This window comes from Marmota flaviventris, chromosome 1, assembly GCF_047511675.1.
Source record: "Marmota flaviventris isolate mMarFla1 chromosome 1, mMarFla1.hap1, whole genome shotgun sequence".
Classification (NCBI taxonomy): Eukaryota; Metazoa; Chordata; class Mammalia; order Rodentia; family Sciuridae; genus Marmota; species Marmota flaviventris.
The window spans coordinates 82339725-82359671 of NC_092498.1; the positions used below are offsets into that span (position 1 = coordinate 82339725).

The window sequence follows — 19947 nt, forward strand, 5'->3', positions numbered from 1 at the left end:
TTCAGGGGCATTCAACCTAGGGGGGATTGTATCAAGAGATCACCACATTGGTACCTCCTTGGTGACCCCCCCAATGTGTCACTCACCTTCCTCCTCAGAGTTTGCATTTATGTTCCCTCTGACTGGAATGTTCTTCCCATGGCTCATTCCCTCATTTCCTTCAGGTCTCTTCATAAATATTGGAGAGGCATCCCCTGACCATCCTGTCTAAACTAAGAGCTCCTTCCCCCATCACTACCGCATTTCCCTGATTCTACTCACCTTCCTACACATACAACAAGGGTCAAGGGACACACTGCCACCAGAGTTCCTGTCTGATTTCCTCTCTCTAACAAAAAATCAAAAGAGTAAGGAACAAACATACCACGGCTGCAATACTACTTATGTATCGCTCTCTATTCTAAAAAGTGCCACATACGCACTACAGGGAAACATTTCTATGGAAGGTAGAAATTCCCTTTTCAGGACCTCTAAAGGATGAAAGAAAACTTGAACTTGGAAATATTATTGCAGGTGGTAATTTTGGTTTTAAAAGAGCAGGTTGGGTCCTTTCGTCCCTTGGGAAGCAGTGGCCAGGTTTCACCCTGAGGGGTGCTAAGTCCACCCCCACTGAGACTGGGGCAGATTGACAGCAGAGGTTCCCCCATTCAGATTTCGGAAACAAAAATCACCTCTCTAGCAGAGGGCTGAGAAGCCATGGCAGTCAATGTTTTATTAAGTAGTCAACACTCTGTCTTCTTCTAATAGGAATATTATGTCGTAGTAAGCATGCATTCTTCCTCAGAAGAGAAAAACGTTTTTCAAATTTGAGACATTTTTATATACCTTTCTCCTAGAGAGAATCCCTCTCTTACTGTCTTATAAAAAAACAAATTAATTAATAATGTAAAGGTCCATCAGGGGAAAGGGACTCTCCCCATCTCTGGCCAAAGCCAGCATCGACAGGGCAGCCTGACTATTGGGAACATGCGGGTGAAAGAGATGCTTTAGTTGCTCCTTTGCTGGGGGTTGGGGGGGGACTTTCATGATGCTTCTGGCTTTTCTAGCAGAAGGAAACTCACCTGTGCTCCAAGACTTTGAGTCCTTCTAAACTGTTATATGTGAACCCATCTTAGGTTACCTGGCCACTCACTGACCAGACTCAGGACCTTAACACCCCAAGGGATGGAGCCCTAATTCCTTACTTGGGTGGGACCAGACAGTACTCATATGCTCTGCTGCTACCTGTGGGGCTCACCTCTTTGTCCCAGGGGCTTATTACAACCCTCTAGATTAAAATTAAATAAACAAGCCATCTGGAGTCCAACCCTGTGTTGAGGCAGAGAGAGAGAAAAGTCAGGAAGAGAAAGACTGAAAGGTGCTGGGTGATCTTGCATGCCTGTTATCCCAGCCACTCACCACACTGAAGCAGGAGAAGAACAAATTCAAGGTTAGTCTCAGCAACTTGATGAGACTCTCATTTCAAAATTAAATAAATGAATACAAAGTAAATAAAATGGGGCTGGGAACATAGTTCAGTAGTAGAGGGCTCCTGGGTTCAATCCCCAGTACTGAAAAACAAAAACAAAAAATCAGACTGAAAGGTGAGGGGGGGGGGAATGAATCAAAGCTTCTTATCAAAGAGGGAGGCTCATTTCCATGAGTCTAGTAGGGTCACCCAGGATGTATTGGGGGAGATGATTTAGAATGAAAGCCTCCAGGTAGAAGGACAGCAGCTAGGGTGACAGGGGAGGAGAGCAGTGAGTGTCACAACAGTAGGGAGAGTGGGGAGAGCTAGTTCCATCAGGACAGGTCACCCTTGACTGCACAGGTAAGGCCAGCAACGAGAAGAAGACCATGGCAGTAAGTGGGAGGAAGTCAGGCGGGAAAAATGGCTGCCTCCGGGCAGGGAGAGCCACTCAGAGTCACACACCCACACGAGCTGAACTTGACTGCTCCCTCCCTCCCCACTGGAGATGTCCCCACTGGTTTAGTCAGCTTTTTCACTGCTGTGACTAAAAGGACCCAACCAGAACAACTGTAGGGGAGGAAAAGTTTATTTGAGGGCTCACAGTTTCAGAGGTCTTAGTCCATAGAAGGCTGGCTCCATTTCTCCGGGCTGGAGGTGAGGCTGAACATCATGGCAGAACAGTATGGTGGAGGGAAGCAGCTCACATCAAGGTGATCAGAAAGCAGAGAGAGACTCCACACTCCAGTTACAGATATATACCCCAAAGCCAAGCCCCAATTCCCACCTCCTTCGGCTACACCCACCACTTCAGTTACCACTCAGTTGATCCCTCAGGGGATTAAATCACTGATTGTATTAAGACTCTCACAACCCAATCATTTCTCCTCGGAACCTTCTTGTGTTGTCTCACATGTGAGCTTTTGGGGGACACCTTACAACCAAACAATAACTCTCATCTACTGCCCACATACTAGGTTCTCAGAGTTGGGAACTTTAGTGTTCTCCTCAATGTTGGGAAGTATCCAAGATTCTGTGAGGAAAGAGCAGGAATTCCTTAGAGGTAAAAGCTGAGACTTTCCCAGTACCAGGTCACCCAACAGGCTTGGGGACCTGGAGGTAGGGTAAATTGGGTTAGAAGAACCCACTGAAGTAAGACCTGGTTCTCACCTCCCTAGATGATAGGAAAGCCCCAAACAGGTGTAAGTTACCTTGAGAAGGACCTAGATCTTTACCAGAGGCAGGGTGAAAGGTGAGAATCTTTTTTAAAATAGATCAAATTCTTCCCTCTTTTTTATTCCTCAATACATTCATTTATTCATTCATACAACAACCATTTAAGGCCGGCTATGTGTCAGGCATTGTTTAAGCACCAGGAGATGCAGCATAATGTGGATTTTATCTTCCAGTAGGGAAAACAGCCAATAATAATAATAGCAGCAAATATTTACATGGTGTTTTCCATGTGCCAGTTCCTCTTCTCAATGCTTTCTGTGTATGACTTCACTTTATCCTAATTTATCCAGTAGTTACTATTATTATCCCAATTTTACAAACAAGGAAACAGAGGCACAGGTGGGCTAATTAACTTGCTCAAGTATGCACAGCTAATAGAGCAGAGCAGAGTTTTGAAGGAAGGAAATTGAATTTTGGAATATGTGCATTTAAATAATGTAGGTGAGTATAGGTGCAAGTATGGTCATGGTTATGGGGATGGGTGTGGTTGTGGGTGCTGAGATGAAGATGGAAATTAGAGAGAGAGACAAGAGACATCTAAGTATGTAATGATGTACCTCCTTAAAGGATAGAGACTGAAGTGGATAATGGCACAAGGGAATTGAAGTTCTTTTTTTATTTGTTCTAATTAGTTATACATGACAATAGAATGCATTTTGACACATTGTACTCATATGGAGCATAACTTCTCATTCCTCTAGTTGTACATGATGCTGAGTCACACGAATAGTTTAATCATGAGTGTACATAGGGTAATAATGTCTGTCTCATCCCTCATCCTTCCCATCCCCATCCCCATCCCCCCACCCCTCCCCTTACTTCCCTCTACACAATCCAAAGTTCCTTTATCCTTCCCCCCAAACTATGGATCAGCATCCACTTATAAGAGAAAACATTCAGTCTTTGATTTGGGGGGATTTGCCGCAGTCTGGCTGGGCACAAATGCCGCAGTCTGGCTGGGCACACAATCACGAGCCACCACACAGCTTGTAGATTCAAACAGCAACTCTTTATTCCCGAACTCACACCAGCCGTCTACAATCACGTTCTGGGGAAATCCACGTTCTCTGCCCAAATCCACCCCCACTGGGCTTCTGTCTCCCAAAAAATACTGTCTGAATCCCGTGAGAACTCAAGGGGAACTCAGGCAGCAGGATACGCCCTATTCCCAGCAGGAATAATCTTAAACCTTAAACCTGGAACCTAAACAGGGAACGCCCTAAACTCGGATCCGCCTTGGTCCTTGAGCAAGGTCACCTACATGCAATGTCACTGCAAAATGTCCTATTTCCACGAGTCCTTCCACTAAGCAACATGGGGTACGCTGGCAAGGATATTGTCATACCTACTTGGCTAATGGCTCCCAGCAGGGATTGGCATATTTCGCTTTATGTGATATTCTCTAGTTCCATCCATTTACCTACAAATGCTATAATTTCATTCTTCTTAAGGCTGAGTAATATTCCATTGTGTATATGTACCACATTCTCTTTATCCATTCATCCATCTGTTTAGGTTTTTTGGAGGAAGCCATTTGAGGGGGCAGATGGATAGATAGTTGTCCAATAAAGAAGTGGGGTAATAAATAGAAAGCAGTAGAGGAAAGGAGATTTAAAGATAGGGTGGCCACTGTAGGTGACCCTGGAGTCATCCAGGGCAGTTATGCAAAATCTGCTCAAACCAAGAGCACGTGTTACCATGTGTGAGCAGGCCCCAGGACTCACCAGCCAACTCCAGAAAAGACCTAGGGCTGGGAACAGTGGCTTCTCAGGCGGTCCTTGTCCTAAGGGCAGCTCATACCACAGCAGAGGCTACTGTGCATGCAGAGAATGTATCGACCACTGCCCCTCCTCAGCTGTGGGTCCCTTCCTCCCACACACACGCAGCCGATGCCTCTGGAGAGGACAAGAGAAGGACAAGCAGAAACCCAAAGTCCAAAGGACTGAGCCTTTGACAAAAATAGACTCCACATTTACCTCAAAATCCCGTTTAAAACATTGAGTCTGAAGAAATTTACTCAATTGGTCTAAAATACAAGGCCTCCCAGGCATCCAGTGACCTTCTCTGACAGCATGCTGCCCCATAAAGGGGGACAAGTGGACACCAGGAAAATGCAGAGTGACTGTGTTCTCCACACAGTGGAGATGATCTGCTGCCCCAACTTTCAAACTCCACGTGGCCAGGAAAGGACACAGCATGTAGCAAACGGGAGCCAGGTAGGCCTTGTGCCTTTCTCTAAGACAGAGAGTCACGCTGGCCCAGGGGCTTAAGCACGGCAGGGGTAGAAACTAAATATACTTTATGTGCTTCTCAGGGAGGAACAAAAGCATTATTCATTTTTTTCATTATAATTTTTTAAAGCTAAAAGCATGATTTAGGAGAAGCCATTTGTGACATTGCTGCATTCAATTACCCAGCACAAATTTGGATAGGCCTGGCAGCTATTTCCAGGCTTCCAAATGTGGGTCATAAATATGCATTAATCAGAAAGGACAATGCAATCAAGTGGTTTCACATCATCTGTCATTTCTGTGAAGGGCACTTATTAGCAACTGCCTGTTCTGGCAGATTGGGTTTTTATATACGAAAATTAAGCAGCCACAATCCCTACCCTCTTGAAATGTAAACCTGACAATGTTGAGTTGAACAATCACACGCTGATATGACAATTAGTTTCCATCCACCCCCCCCCACCCCCCCCACCCCCGGATCCAGCCCTAGGAAGCTCTTTCTCACGGGCACCGAACATGGAATTCTGTACGTGCTATGCTCCCTACCTGGACCTTTTTCTAGATTAAAGTACAAACATGGAACATGGTGTTGGGTTACCTTCTTTCAGGAACTGAAAAGTGGGAAGTTGCTTTTCTTGTACATCAGGGAGGGGGGCCACACGGTTGGACACTTGGCCAATTCCCATTATTCCATCACTTCTTTTCTACCAAACACCTCTGTATTCATCAGGGGCTTTCACTGCTGTGACCCAAATACTTAACACAAACAATTTGGAAGAGCCGGGTGCAGTGGTGCACGCCTGTAATCCCAGTGGGCTGAAGCAGGAGGATCACAAGTTCAAAGCCAGCCTCAGCAACTTAGCTAGACCCTGTCTCTAAAATATAAAAAGGGCTGGGGATGTGGTTCAGTCGTTAAGCACCCCTGTATTCAATTCCTGAAAGAGGAAATGTTTATTTTGATTTTAGAGGTTTCAGTCCATGGTCAGCTGGCTTAGTTGCTTTGGGTCTGAGGTGAGGCAAAAAATCACAGAAGGACATAATGCAGGGAGCTGCTCAGTTCACAGCAATCAGAAAGCAGAGGGAGACAGACAGCAAGGAAGGAGCCAGGGACAAGATATAGCCCCCTGGGGCACACCCCCAGTAACCTACTTCCTAGAATCATGTCCCACTACCTATCATTTCTACCACCTCCCAGTAGTCCATTGAGATAATTAATACATTAAGTGGATTAATCCACTGGTGAAGTTAGTTCTTGTAATTCAATCATTACTAAAAGCCTCACTTCTGAATATTGCTGCGCTGGGGACCTAGCCTTCAATGCACGAGACTTTGGAGGACTTTCCAGATTCAAAACATAAATAAAAATCCCCATTTTAATTTAGCATAGTAGTGTACCCAGCATTTTTTAAATTTACATAATATAGAGGAATGCATTACAATTCTTCATACACATATAGAGCACAATTGTCCATATCTCTGGTTGTATACAAAGTATGTTGACACCAATTCATGTCTTCATACATGTACTTTGGATAATGATGTCCATCACATTCCACCATCCCTGCTAACCCCCTGCCCCCTTTCTTCCCCTCCTACCCCTCTGGCCTATCTAGAGTCTATTCCTCCCATGCTCCCCCTCCCTACCCCACTATGAATTAGTCTCTTTATATCAGAGAAAACATTCAGCATTTGTTTTTGGAGGATTGGCTAACTTCACTTAGCATTATATTTTCCAACTCCATCCATTTACCTGCAAATGCCATGATTTTATTCTCTCTATTTTTTTTTTTTTTTTTTGCTGAGTAATATTCCATTCTGTATATATACCACTTTTTTTAATCCATTCATCTACTGAAGAGCATCTAGGTTGGTTCCACAGTTTAGCTATTGTGAATTGTGCTGCTATAAACATTGATGTGGTTGTGTCTCTTGTAGTATGCTGTTTTTAAGTCCTTTGGGTTTAGCCTGAGGAGAGGGATAGCTGTATACCTAGCATTTATAAAAAGGCATTTCTCAGTATTACCTGCAGGTAGAGGTGGAATATGACATAGTTCTGACCAATGAAATGTAAGTGAAATCACCAGACAAGGCTTCTGAGAAAGCAATTTTTAAAAGGGCTAACTCGGTTGTCATTTAATTTTGCCATTTCAATCTACTGGCTTGGAACGCAGATGAGCTGCTGGGTGTACAGCAGCCATGAGCTGCTGGATGTGCAGCAGCCATCTTGTGACTATGAGGAGTCAATTAGAAAAAAACAGAAGCTGTATTTTAGGGGTGGCTAATCAGAATGATAGAAAGACACTAGGTTCCTTTGAAATGTTAAGAGAGGAAAATAAAATTGCTATTTGGTTAAGCCCCTGTCATCAGATTTCTATTACCTAATTCTTTTTTTTTTTTTTTTTTAAGAGAATGAGAGAGACGGAGAGAGAGAATTTTTTTTTTTTTTTAATATTTATTTTTTAGTTTTCGGCGGACACAACATCTTTGTTTGTATGTGGTGCTGAGGATCGAACCCAGGCCGCACGCATGCCAGGCGAGTGCGCTACCGCTTGAGCCACATCCCCAGCCCTCTATTACCTAATTCTATTTCAAATGAAATCCCTAATTGATTCTAAGAATAATATAGATGAGACTACATAAATTAGGGGACCACTGTGATTAGAGCTCAATTTTTGACAGTGTTTTCTTCCTTTTGAGCACCAGTAGTTTGCAGAGTTTGCAGCAATGTTAGCACAGTGGAGTTTTTGCCCTAATTCAATCATAAGCACTTAACAATCATGAAATGAGGGCCTAAGCCACGTCAAATACAGTCTGGTTGTTGTGGGTTCAAGTTTCTGCCTCGTGGTGCTGATGTTCTTCAGGTTAGAGGAAGAAAAGGTGGATAAAGTGATGATGCAAAGGAAAAAAAAAACAGATTAAGGGGGTTAGACATGCAGGAGAGATGAGAGACACTGGCAGATGACACTAAGCCTTCACATAAGACCTCCCTTCTGCTATGCATCAGTCTGCTGGGCTACTACAACACAACGCCACAGATTAGGTGTCTTAAAAAAAAGAAATTTATTTTCCATGGTTCTGGAGGCTCAAAGTCCAAGATCAAGGCACCAGTTAGTTTCTGCTGACCTTGAGCTCTCTCCAGGAGGACAACCGGGTGCACTGTTATCTATTGCTACATGACAAATTACCCCATATTTAGCAGCTTAAAGCAATGAACACTTATTATCTCACAGCTATTGTGGGTCTGGAATCTGGCTGCAGCTCAGCTCAGTGTCACTGGCTCAGGGTGTCACTGGTAGCCCCAGTCAAGGTGCCCTCGAGGGCTGGAGTCACCTCAGGGCTTGATGGAGGAGGATCCCCTTCCAAGTCTGCTCACATGGCTCCCGGTGGGGGCTCAGATGGCTGTTGGCTGCTGGCCTGAGACTTCTATTTCTTACCAAGTGGGCCTGTCCCAGGGCAGCTCACAGCACAGCTGCTTGCTTCCTACAGAACATGGAACGGGACAGAATGCGCGCAGGATGGAAGGTGGCTGAAATGGAAGCTGTGTTCTTTAACCTATTCCAGGGAGTGACATTACATCACTCTTTCTTAAGACTTTTTTTTTTTTTTTAAGAGCCTTTTTAGATTCACAGCAAAATTGAGCAGAAAATAGGGGAGTTCTCACCACCCCCTCTCCCTCCACACACCAGCAATATCCCGCACTAGAGCGGTGCATTCGTTATAGTTGGTGAGAAACAGAAACTTCAGTGGTCCATTTTCAGAATATAGTATTTAGCCTTAAATGTGAAATTGGGATGCAAAATACAATCGTAGCCATTTTAACTATAGCTCTTTCTTTTGTCTGCCTCAGTTTTTGTTTGTTTGTTTGTTTTTGGTACCGGGAATTGAACCCAGAGACACTTAACAGTTGAGTCACACCTCCAGCCCTGTATTTTATTTAGAGACAGGGTCTTGCTGAGTTGCTTAGGGCCTTTGCTGAGGCTGGTTTTGAACACGTGATCCTCCTGCCTCAGCCTCCTAAGCCACTAGGATTACAGGCCTGAGCCACCATGCCCAGCTGCCGGCCCTAATTTTAAAATTAGCCCATCATGTAAATTGTAATCCCAAACTACTCCTATCAGAGCAAGGGGCAGCACTGCATTAGGGGTAAGAATAGGCATACTGCTCGCCCAAGAGTGCTTGCTTGCAGACTTTGTTCAGTAGCATTCCCTTCTGCAGAAGTACAGTTTGCCTTAAGGAGTAACTTTAGATCATGTGCCTGATTTCTTGTGGTACCTATTTCTAACACAACACTGACACATCATTACAAACCAGAGCCACAGCTTATATTAGGGTTCACTCTGTATTCTATGTTCTATGGGTTTTGACATGTATAATGATATGTATCTACGTTTACAATGCAAAATTTGTTTTTGTTTTTGGGAGAAAATCACTTTATTCTAATTAACTCACAAAGAATAACATCAAAACAGATGGTTTAAGGAAACTGCACAAACATTGGTCCAGCCCCAGATCCTGAATCTACTTGGTGAACTTCAATACAGTTAGAGAACTCTTGCATTGCCATTCAGAAACAATGAAGCTATTAAAAGAGGTCTAACTTATGGTTTTACATTTCCTACTTTCACTACCAATTACATTTTTATGCTGACGGAACTTGGTCATCAGAGCTGATTTTCTACTTCTTCAATTTGAACTTCTAGATTAGACTAATCCATTTGCATTTCTGCACTGTGCCGGCTCCTCATTGAAACCCTCACAGAGCTTAACCTCACCCTGGTTCTGGGTACACTCCAAAAATTGTTTTCTCTCCTAAAAGCGAGGCCCACTAGGTTGCTGCTGCTGTTCTGGCTGGGTTCCCTGAGGCTCCCAGTAAGTGATGTCAGCATTATTTCCTCCACTGAAGCCCCAGTGATGTAATGGCCCAGTGTGTGCCACACCACAGAGCCCACAGCCACACCAGCGGCAGGGGTTGCCATCTGAGCTATCAGACCCAGCTGCCAGGGTGCAGCAGCAGGTGAACCAACTGCAGGTGGTGGGGATGAGCCACTGGTGCTGGCTTGGGTATAGCTGTCATCTGAGGGACCTACTAGCCAGGGGACCATGTGGGAAGTATGGCTCTGGATTCCATATGGCATTCTAAGTATGTGGTGGCTCAGCATCTAGAAATGCCTATCATGCATTATTTCTAGTCTCACTATTCTAAAAAGTCCCCTGTCCCATCTATTCATTCCTCTCCTCTATCCCCAACCCCTGGCAACCACCGATCTTCTCACTGTCTCCAGTGTTACCTTTTCTAAATGTCATATAGTTGGAATCATACAGTATATAACCTTTTTATATTGAGTTCCTCCACTTAGTAATATGCCTTTAAGGTTCCTGCATGTCCTTGTGTGACCTGATAGCTCATTTCTGTTTGGTTCTGAATAACATTCCATGGTCTAAATGTGCCATAGTTTATCCATTTACCTACTAAAGAAAAACTTAGTTATTCCTCAGTTTGGCAATTATGAATTAAGGTTTTCATGTGAATATAAGTTTTCAACTCCCTTGGGTAAATACCAAGGAGCATTACTGCTAGATTTTATGGTAAAATAAATTAGTTTTGTAAAAAACTACCAAACTGTCTTCCAAATATTCCAAATTGCTTTCCCACCAGCCATGAACAAGAGTCCCATGTTACTCCATACTCTCACCAACATTTGGAGTTGTCAGTGGTTGGTAGTTGAGCCATTCCAATTAGTGCACGGTGGTATGTTATTTTAATTTGCATTTCTCTAATGATATATGATACTTAGCTTCTTTTCATATGTCATCTCAACCCTTCTGCTGCCCAGCCCACATTTTCAAGGGTTATAGTTTGGATATAAGATGTTCACCAAAAATCTCATGTTAAATAATGCAGGAATGTTAGAGGTGAAATCATCATGAGAACTATGACTTCATTAGTGGAGTGACCCATTTGATGGATTGATAATCCGATGGATTATTTCCTCCAGGTGAAGCATGGCTGGAGAAAGCAGTCACAGGGGGTGTGCCCTTGGGGAATATATATCTTGCCCCTGGCTGTTCATGCTCTCTCTGTTTCCTGATAACATGAGCTAATTGCTTTCCTCCCCATGTCCTTCCACCTTATCTCAGGCCCAGAGCTATGGAGTCAACTGACCAGGGACTAAACCTCTGGAACCAGGAGTCAAAACAAACTTTTCCTTCTCTAAGGCTCTCATAGGTTATTTTGGTCACAGAGACAAAAAGTTGACTAACACTCCAGGGGAGGAAAAGAGGGATTAGTTGCTGAAGGATATAGAGTTAAATTTCTTTAAAATTTGTTTTACAAAAATGTTATGGTTTAGATGTGGTATCCCCCAAAAACTCATCTGTGAGACAATGCAAGGTTTAGAGAAGAAATTATTGGGTTATAGCCTTAACCTAATTAGTGAATTAATCCCTGATGGGATTAACTGGGTAGTAACTGGAGGCAGAGGAGGTATGTGGTTGGAGGAAGTGGTTTACGGGGGCACAGCTTGGGTTATATATTTGTATCTGGCAAGTGGAATCTCTCTCATATCACCTTGTGAGCTGCTTCCTTCCCTCTGCCACGCTCTTTCACCAAAATGTTCAGCTGTACCTTGAGCCCCAAAGAATCGAGTCTGCTGTCTATGATTGAGACCTCCGAAACTATGTGCCCTCAAATAACTTTTCTCTTTTACAATTGTTCTGGTTGGATCTTTTAGTCACAGAAGTGAAAAAGCTGACTAAAACAACAAACCAGATCATCTTCATCAATAAAGGTCATATATTTGATATATTAAATACATAACTTCGTTCTTTTTTATACTTTATTCATGCATTTCCTAGAAGTATTGCGAAAATAAGTTTGTAAATAATAAACTTGAGGGGATTTAAAAAACAAAACACTATTTGGTACCCATGTGGGGATCAGAAACAAGAGTATTCATCTTCCAGGGCTTCCAGGGTGCTCACCTGTATATCCTCTAACTGCTGAGATGAGCCACACGGGCTTACTTAGGCAGATGAAGCAATATGCTTCAGTGAGGGCAGACATTCTTTCTTGTCTTGAAAACAAGCCTACAGCTGCTTGGAACATGCAAACTGCTGGGCAGAGAGACCTGCACATGGCAACTAGCCCAGTGATTCCAATTAAAATGCTAACCTCCAACTGGAGGGACCCCTTACACCATAAATAATGTCTCCAGTTGCTTTATATTCTGACCCTACACTGCAACTACATACTAAAATATGCACTAAACATAGACACAAGAAGAGATGGCTGAGCTCACTAATTCATGAAAGCAAATTCCCTAATCTCAGATCCTCATGGAGATAAGGATCAAGTGACTGTAGGATTTGAGGAGAATGAAGAATAATATTTTCCTCTCCTCCAACATTCAGTACCAACTCAGACATAAAACAGAATGGAAACTGAAGTGTCAGCTTTATTGCTGTTCAGATTGTGTCTTCAGAACTGAGCTAGTCCCATTTCCCATCCCAGTGTGGACCTTGGATATCCCCTGCCTCACACTGGCCCTGAGAAGTGAGGGAAAAGTGGGGGGCATCCTCACAGCTTTTGGATAGATTTGCTCTTCTTTGAGAAAGATGAGCCAGTTTAGGTCACCTGCCATAAGATGAGCAAGGGCCAAAATCTTAAATTGACTAAAAATGCAAGATTATGTTATTGCAAAGTTAACAAGAAAACTAATTTTCATTCAGTTTGGACTATCTAAAAAGCACAAAAGTTTAAGGTGATGACATTTATTAATGTGCCCAGTTGGCTGCACACTGAAACAGGTAGCTCCTAATGGCTTCTGTTTCTCTTTAATACCTCCTGTTTCTCCGCCCCCCACCCCCCATCAGAGTGGAATCTTAGCAGTTTCCATTAAGAACAGGGTGGGCAGGGGATAGAGGCCAACAGGAGTGCCTCAGTTTGCATGCTGTTGACATTCATATTAACACAGAATTTTATTGAAATTCTTTCCTCCTCTGGAAAAGGAGGAAAGGATGTGCAAGAGGCCAGGACATTATCTGGCAGAAGTTCCTCCATAGACAAATCTAGGCTGGAGGAAAAGAGCTTCCCCTGCACTAGCAGCAAAGCTAGCCAGAGAAGTGCCAAACCCCACCCAACAGCCTGGAATGCCTACCCTCAGTAGATCATCCCATGTGTGAAAGGCAGGCCAAACCTGCACCAAGTAAAGAAATTCAAAAGTTGGAGGTAGGATGCAGTGGTATAGCACTTGCCTGACATGCACAAAACCCTAGGTTTGGTCCCCAAAATGAGAAAAAAAAAAAAAAAAGTAAAATAAAACTTTTACTGATCCTTTACCATGCACCAAGATCCAGGCCAAGTTCTGGGAATATGGAGATACATTCATACTCTAGGTGACCCCAGGAAGCTACAGCTGGGGTAAGTCCCATTTTGAACACTAAAGAATCTTAGGTATGAATATTTAACTAATTTGGGGAATAAATGCAATTTTTCCCCTGGAGTTATCTCCTTTATTCAAATATATTCTAGACACTACTCTATCTTCTTGGGATTCAGTAGAGAAGGAAATAGAGTTCTCATGGAGCTCACTTTATACATACACTCATGATAACTCTGCTTTTGGAGAACACCCTAAGGTTAAGTCTACTTCATCAGAGAAAATCCTGGATAATTAAAGTCCTTTCTATTCTACTATTCTAAATTTTTCTTTAACTTTTGGCTGCTTTGATTCTTTGTTCTCCTAAGTGTGATATACTCCTAGCTTTCTGCATGAAATGCTAGACTCAGCTTAGGAACCCTCTCTTTCAGGAAGCCTCCTCCCATCCTTTGCAGGCTGGGCTCAGTGGCTGATCCTGTTCCCTCAGGACGGTGCTCAAGCTTCTACTAACATGTAAATCCTCACTTCAGGGCAGGGGCAGTTTCTCACCAAACTTTACAGTACCAACACCAATCACAGTACCTGGCACACAAAAGGCATTCAAATATTCATTGCCCTGGGCAATCCTTCTGCCCAAAATGATCTCAAGTGCTGCAGTCCTTAGAAAACCTCAAATCTCAAAATTCCAGGGACAGAGTAAGGGTAAAAGAACATGTAAGAGTAGTTGGTGCTAGGGATGCTGTCCAGTGGTGCCTTGCAGACCACCCTGAAGAAGGAGATGGACACTTGGTTTCTAGGACTGCTATCATAGACCTCCTGCCTCCCACTCCTAACCTCTCCACTTGGCTTTCCTTCCAGTGAATTTCTACTTTGGCATAAAAGGTAAGCCCTTTGGGTGACATGGACATGAAGCTTTGATTGTGCAGATTCATCTCTCTCAGGTTTACAAATGTCCAGAGAAAGAGTCCCTACATACAGGGAAAGCATGACTATGTGTTCACCTTTATATTCCCACTGCCTGCTGCACTGCAAGGCATGAAGACAATCACTAATTTAGCAGTTATCTATGGAGAGCTTATTAAGTGCCAGCAAGTGCCTTCCATGGTAAACATGGGAAACAAGCTCCTCTGAACAGGGCTTATAGGAGATGTCAATCTTAACTCCTGGAAGACACAGCTGGCTCCTTTCTTACTACCCCATACCTCCCACTCCCAGTCATTGTGTTATTTTCCTAGGCTGTCTTAAAAAAGTACCTGGTGACTTGGAAACACAGAAATATGTTACCTTCATTTGGGTGGCTCTAAGTCCAAAATCAAGGTGTCAGCCCAGACCAGGCTCCCTCTGAAATCTGTTGGGGAGAATCCGTCCTTGTCTCTTCCCAGTTTCCAGTGGTGGCTGACAATACTGAGGCATTCCTTGGTCTACTGCAGCATCACTCAGATCTTTGCCTCTGTCCTCACATATCCCCCTGTATGTTTGTCTTCACGTGCATTTTTCTCTTGTTATAAGGACCCAGCCCTGTTGCATTAGAAGAGTCCACCCCAATGACCTCATCTTGACTTGATTGCATCTGCAAAGACATTTCCAAATAAGATCACATTCACATTTCCAAACTCACGGGTGCTGGAGGTTAGGACTCCAACATATTTTTTGGAGAGGAGGCACAAAATTCAGTCCACGACGCTCATATTCTGTTACCTAGGCAGCCAGACAATGGAACTGTTTAATTTTCTTCATTCAAAACACACCGCTGCTCCTCCAATCCGGACAGCCAGAGGTGCTGTGGGGGCAAGATAGTTAGACCTTGGTCATCATTATAAACCGTTTGTGAGTTTTCTAGGCACTTGGAGTCTTCAACTGCCCCACTCCTCGCCTAGAGAGACCCCACCCCCACCTGATTTCATAGTTCCTCTAACGGAAGCCAAACTTCTGTTACAGGATTAGGCAAGAGTCTTAAGCCCAAATGGGTGTGGCTGAAGACTTTAAGAAGAACGAAGGGAGGAGCAGGCAGAGATACCAACATTGAGTGCCAGAGCTTCCTCTAACTTTCAACCAGGTAAGGGGACGTCCCAGCCAGTGAAGTGTCTGGGGCAAATGTCCCCGAACTCGCAGACTCTGCAGACTCAGGGGTCCGGGGCGGAGAGACCAGGAGACCGGACCCGGGAGACCTGGACAGGGCCGGGCCGCTTCCCGGCCACTTGGGTTTCCGCTCCCCGCAGGCCGGCAGGGGGCGCGCGAGGGCCTAGGGCCCCGCTGGCCAGGCGGGGTCCCGGGGCGGGAGGGGCGCTTTGGCAACTTTTTGGTTGGCTGCTGCGCGGATGCGAACGGCCCAGGGCCCTTTTAAACTTGATCTCCCAGGCGCCCTCTCTTTTCGGTCGCAGCACGCTGCTCGGTAAGTGTGTACCGACCCGCCAAGCGTGGGAGCCCGCCACGTGGCTGAGGGTCTCGCCGGCGGGTGGCCCTTTCCCGAGCCCGGGACAGGGGTTCGGCCTCAGCTCGGCGCCAAGGGCGGGGCCCCTGTAGGTGCAGAAGTCCAACAATTGGACTTAACCAAGACCGAGGCGCAGATCCAGGGACCCCCTCCGGGTTTTAAGCGCCCCTGGGGCTCCCGCCTGCCCGGTAGTTGGGGACCGCGACATAGCCTACTTAGGAAATCGATGAGATCTGAGGTCTGAAGCGCTTTAAGTTTCCGAGCAGAACAGTATAATTCCAGTGCTAGCAACAAGCGGAGGTAATTTCGCCCACATTGCCACTTTCCCGCCACAAATGCTTTCCAGTTGCCACTTTGCTGAGTTGTTTGTATTTTTAAAAAGGTTTGAGTGAATCTTCCGGTAGCCGATGACTGCAGTGAGTCAAGCAGAGAGCTGGGAGGTTTCCTGAGGGATCCCACAATTTTCTCCCCCAGATCCACCTGTAGAGGCTGGTGTGCTGCACAGGGTCCCTTGCAAAATGTGCTGGGGGCCAGGCCTGTCTTGCTTGGTCCTATGGAGGATGGAGGGTGGAGAGGGGATGTGCTTGGACAAGGGGTTAGACACCTAACTTCTGTCCCCAAGATGTAAGAAGCATACAAAGCTGCCCTTGAGAAAGTTTGTCTGAAGGAAGAATTTCCAAGCCTTGGGGCTTGTGTGTTTGTTTGTTTGTTTTTAAGCATCCTGACAATTCTAAATGTAATGCACTCTAGGGCGCTAAACTGCTGTACAAAAGGATATTTTCTGAATTTGTCAAAAACTATAAAGATCTAAATTTAGACAAGTGAATGAAAGACTCATTGTGTCTGTAATAGGAACCACTTAGTAATCTTTTGTTTTTGTTTTTCAATGCATATGACATCTTTATTGAGGTATTAATATTCAATTAATTGTGTTTATTTAATGAGTGCAATTCAAGGAATATCAACAGCATTTTGTAAACTTTTCCAGAGAATATTTTGAATAATGAGAAACTACTTGTGTATACTGCTAAAAATAATCTACTGACAACACTAAGTAATGAAAAAATATATATATATAGGGTAACTGACACTCTCATGTATGCCTGGTGCAAAATTAGAATAATCGCTTTTTATTTTAGTCAGCTTTTCATTAGTATTACACACACACCAACTAATTTATAAAGAGTGGAATTATTTTGGCTCAGTTTTGGAGGTTCTAGTTCTTGATAGACTGGCTCTGTTGTTTGGGGTATGTGGCAAGATAGCACATTATGGCAGTAGTCTTATAAGACTTATTAGTCTTATAAGAAGGGCAGTGATGTAACCTGTGTTCTAGGCACCTTTTGTTCAGCCACAAATCTAGACCCAAGCAACGAACAGATTGTCAAATAGCCCAGTGACACAGGAACCTCCAATGGGTATTTTTTGTTTTACCATTGATTTAGGTGTTGAGGATTCCTGTTGAACCAAACTAGGTTAACATTCAGTTTGATGCAGGCTGAGAGCCTGGCATGTCAAAGAAGCAGCCCTGAGCCAGTGTCTATTTAAGGATTATAGAAATGGAGCAAGTGCCCAGGACTAGAAACTTCTCAACCCTGGGCTCTCAGCCTCACGGTAAACAAGTTTCATGTTTCTTTTTATTTTAAATCTGTTGTGAAAAGTTTGTTTCAGTTTTTTAGGAGAATACTGTATCCAAGTAGTGTTTGTTTTCTTAACTTAATACTATTGTGTGCTAATGTAACAAAGAGATAAAGTTGAAAAGATGGCAACTGCTAAAGTGAAATTGATTCCCAGAGTATAAGGAACATAAAATCTTTGGAATTGTCAGGAATTTGGAGACCATAGCTTTGTATTTTATCTATTCATCAAAGACAGCTAGTAGATAGCCACAATACAGGCCACTCTTTAAACAACAAAGCTGGATTATCATTATTATTATTATTATTTCTCCTGGGATTGAACTCAGTGGCATTGACCACTGAGCCACCTCCCCAGCCCTATTTTGTATTTTATTTAGAGACAGGGTCTCACTGACTTGCTTAGTGTTTCTCACTTTTGCTGAGGCTGGCTTTGAACTCGTGAACCTCCTGCCTCAGCCGCCCAAACCACTGGGATTACAGGTATGCACCATCATACTCAGTCGGATATTCTTAACATTAACCTTGTTGTTACTTTTTTGCCAGGCTCAGTGGTGATCAAGATCCTGAAGAACAAAAGGTATGGACCAAATGGAAACAATTTGGCTTGAGTTCATAGTGGAATAGAATTCTTGGCCAAGGATGAGAACTCTAACCTGATTGGATATGCTTCTGCTCTGATGGGTTAAAGGATTTACCTGAGGCCAACTTGGTGTACAGGAATTTAGTAAATGCAGTCACACCATTCCTTTTAAAATTCTGCTTTACACAGAAGAGGGCGAAAGCCTCTAGTAAATGGATTAATGCTTCATCAAGCCAAGAGAGTTAAAATTTTTTGAGTTAAAAATTTTGTGGGTTTTTTGTTTTGTTTTGTTTTTGCATGTGTGTACACTAAAATGTTTGTGTCAACAATGGGTACATTAGGGATTCTGTTTCTTATTTCTGCAGTTTTTGTAAACATAGTCTAAGGGCTCTGGGGATTTAGCTCAGTTGGTAGAGTGCTTGCTTTGCAAGGCCATGGGTTCGATCCCAAGCACCACACACACAAAAGAACATAGTTTAGATACTACTATATTATTTTATTGATTAGTAATTGCTGACCTAATAATCTACTGTATTTCTTTTACAGGTCTGATGCATGAAAGAATCAGTAAAGCTGTTCAAGTAATAAGGTATATGGCTGTATGGAATAGAGGTTTTGATGTCTTTGTCCCTTTCTTGGTGGTCACAGAGGTGAATTTTGAGACAGTCCTAATTACATATATGAGCATATCTGAGAATTGTACCTCTGCCCTGTAGCTGAATTGGACTCTTAGAGTCATTTCTGTAGAATTTAGTTCCACATTTAGATTTTCTGTTAGCAAGGCTAGTTTGAAACTTGACACAGAATTAACATTAAAGATTGTCTTCATTGTTGGTTCACAGACTCTACAAAGATGACCAAGGCTGGTTCATTAAGATCAGAGCCAGGAGGGGTGGTACACACCTGTAATCCCAGTAGCTCAGGAAGCTGAGGCAGGAGAATCACAAGTTCAAAGCCAGCCTCAGCAACTTAGTGAAGCCCTGTCTCTAAATAAATATTTTAAAAGGGCTGGGGTTGTGGCTCAGTGGTTAAGTACCCCTGGATTCAACTCATGGTACCAAAAAGAAAAAAAGATCAGTTAGAATAATTCTAAATTAAATAGCTATTTTAAAACTATCTTAAGAAATTGTTGACTGCTTTAATGTACAAAAGTCATTATAAAATTATTCTTACTATTCCAGACAATCATGTGCTTTTATGGTATACTCAATTAGTAGAGGCGTAAATATGGTAGGACTAGAATTAAATTCTAAGATTTACCTCTTACCTGAGCAAAATATCTGTACATCATAGCAAAATTTGAAACTGTCCTCATTGTTGGTTGACTAAAGAAAAGTTGAAAATACTTTCAAAAACTTGGCTTTGTGTGTTTTGTATGCTTCCATCTTTTTTCACAGCCGATCATTTTGGTGATTAGATCTGACCCTCTTGACAGAAAACGGATCAATTGATTCCAAGAACAGGAAGGGGTTGATTGCAAAGGGCTAGGAGGGGATTTTCAAAGTGATTTTTACATCTTGTTCTACATCTTGATCATCTTGGTGATTGCATGATTATGTGTTTGTCAAATATCACACTTAACAGGATGAATTTTACTGAATATAAATTCATACTAAAATAAGCATGACTTTAAAAACATCCTTTCTGGTATCTTAATAACATTTCCAAAGCAATCTATGGGAGAGTGGTTTGGGATCACCATTTAACATGATTTTATTGAGACATTAAGAGCAACAGAAATGCATGAAGATCATTTTTAGGGTATAAGTGACTCATGCACATGATAAATATCTGAGAAAAGTAAGATACTGACACACCCATCCAAGATATGAACTTTACATTTATGGATGATTGAGGCAGCAGCATATACTACTCTACCTGCTCAACAGCTGCACTTTGAATCTCAACTATGCCATGGTACTTTCACCAATTTGAAAATCCATATAGTCACAACAAGGTAGCAGAAAATGGGGTGTGAAGATTCTTACCATGTGCCCCAGTGCT

General features: G+C 43.2%; 2 long non-coding RNA genes and 1 other non-coding gene across 5 annotated transcripts; 2 read left to right on the forward strand and 1 right to left on the reverse strand.

Moving 5' to 3' along the window:
* Positions 1-3528: 3528 nt before the first annotated feature.
* On the reverse strand, positions 3529-15170 carry LOC114090521 (uncharacterized). 2 transcript variants are annotated; one of them, XR_003582366.2, is made up of 3 exons: positions 14991-15170; positions 14577-14862; positions 3529-3669 (listed from the first exon to the last, which is right to left on the reverse strand). It is a non-coding gene; the product is annotated as an uncharacterized lncRNA (long non-coding RNA). The 2 variants fall into 2 exon arrangements; XR_011707806.1 differs by lacking the exon at positions 3529-3669 and adding an exon at positions 7329-7769 and having other exon boundaries at positions 14577-15170.
* Positions 15171-15264: 94 nt separating this feature from the next.
* Positions 15265-19298, forward strand: LOC139706084 (uncharacterized). 2 transcript variants are annotated; one of them, XR_011707803.1, is made up of 3 exons: positions 15265-15348; positions 17907-17940; positions 18490-19298. It is a non-coding gene; the product is annotated as an uncharacterized lncRNA (long non-coding RNA). The 2 variants fall into 2 exon arrangements; XR_011707804.1 differs by lacking the exon at positions 15265-15348 and adding an exon at positions 15608-15684.
* On the forward strand, positions 17994-18067 carry LOC139702954 (small nucleolar RNA SNORD93). Its single transcript, XR_011705524.1, has one exon. It is a non-coding gene; the product is annotated as a small nucleolar RNA SNORD93 (small nucleolar RNA).
* Positions 19299-19947: the final 649 nt, after the last annotated feature.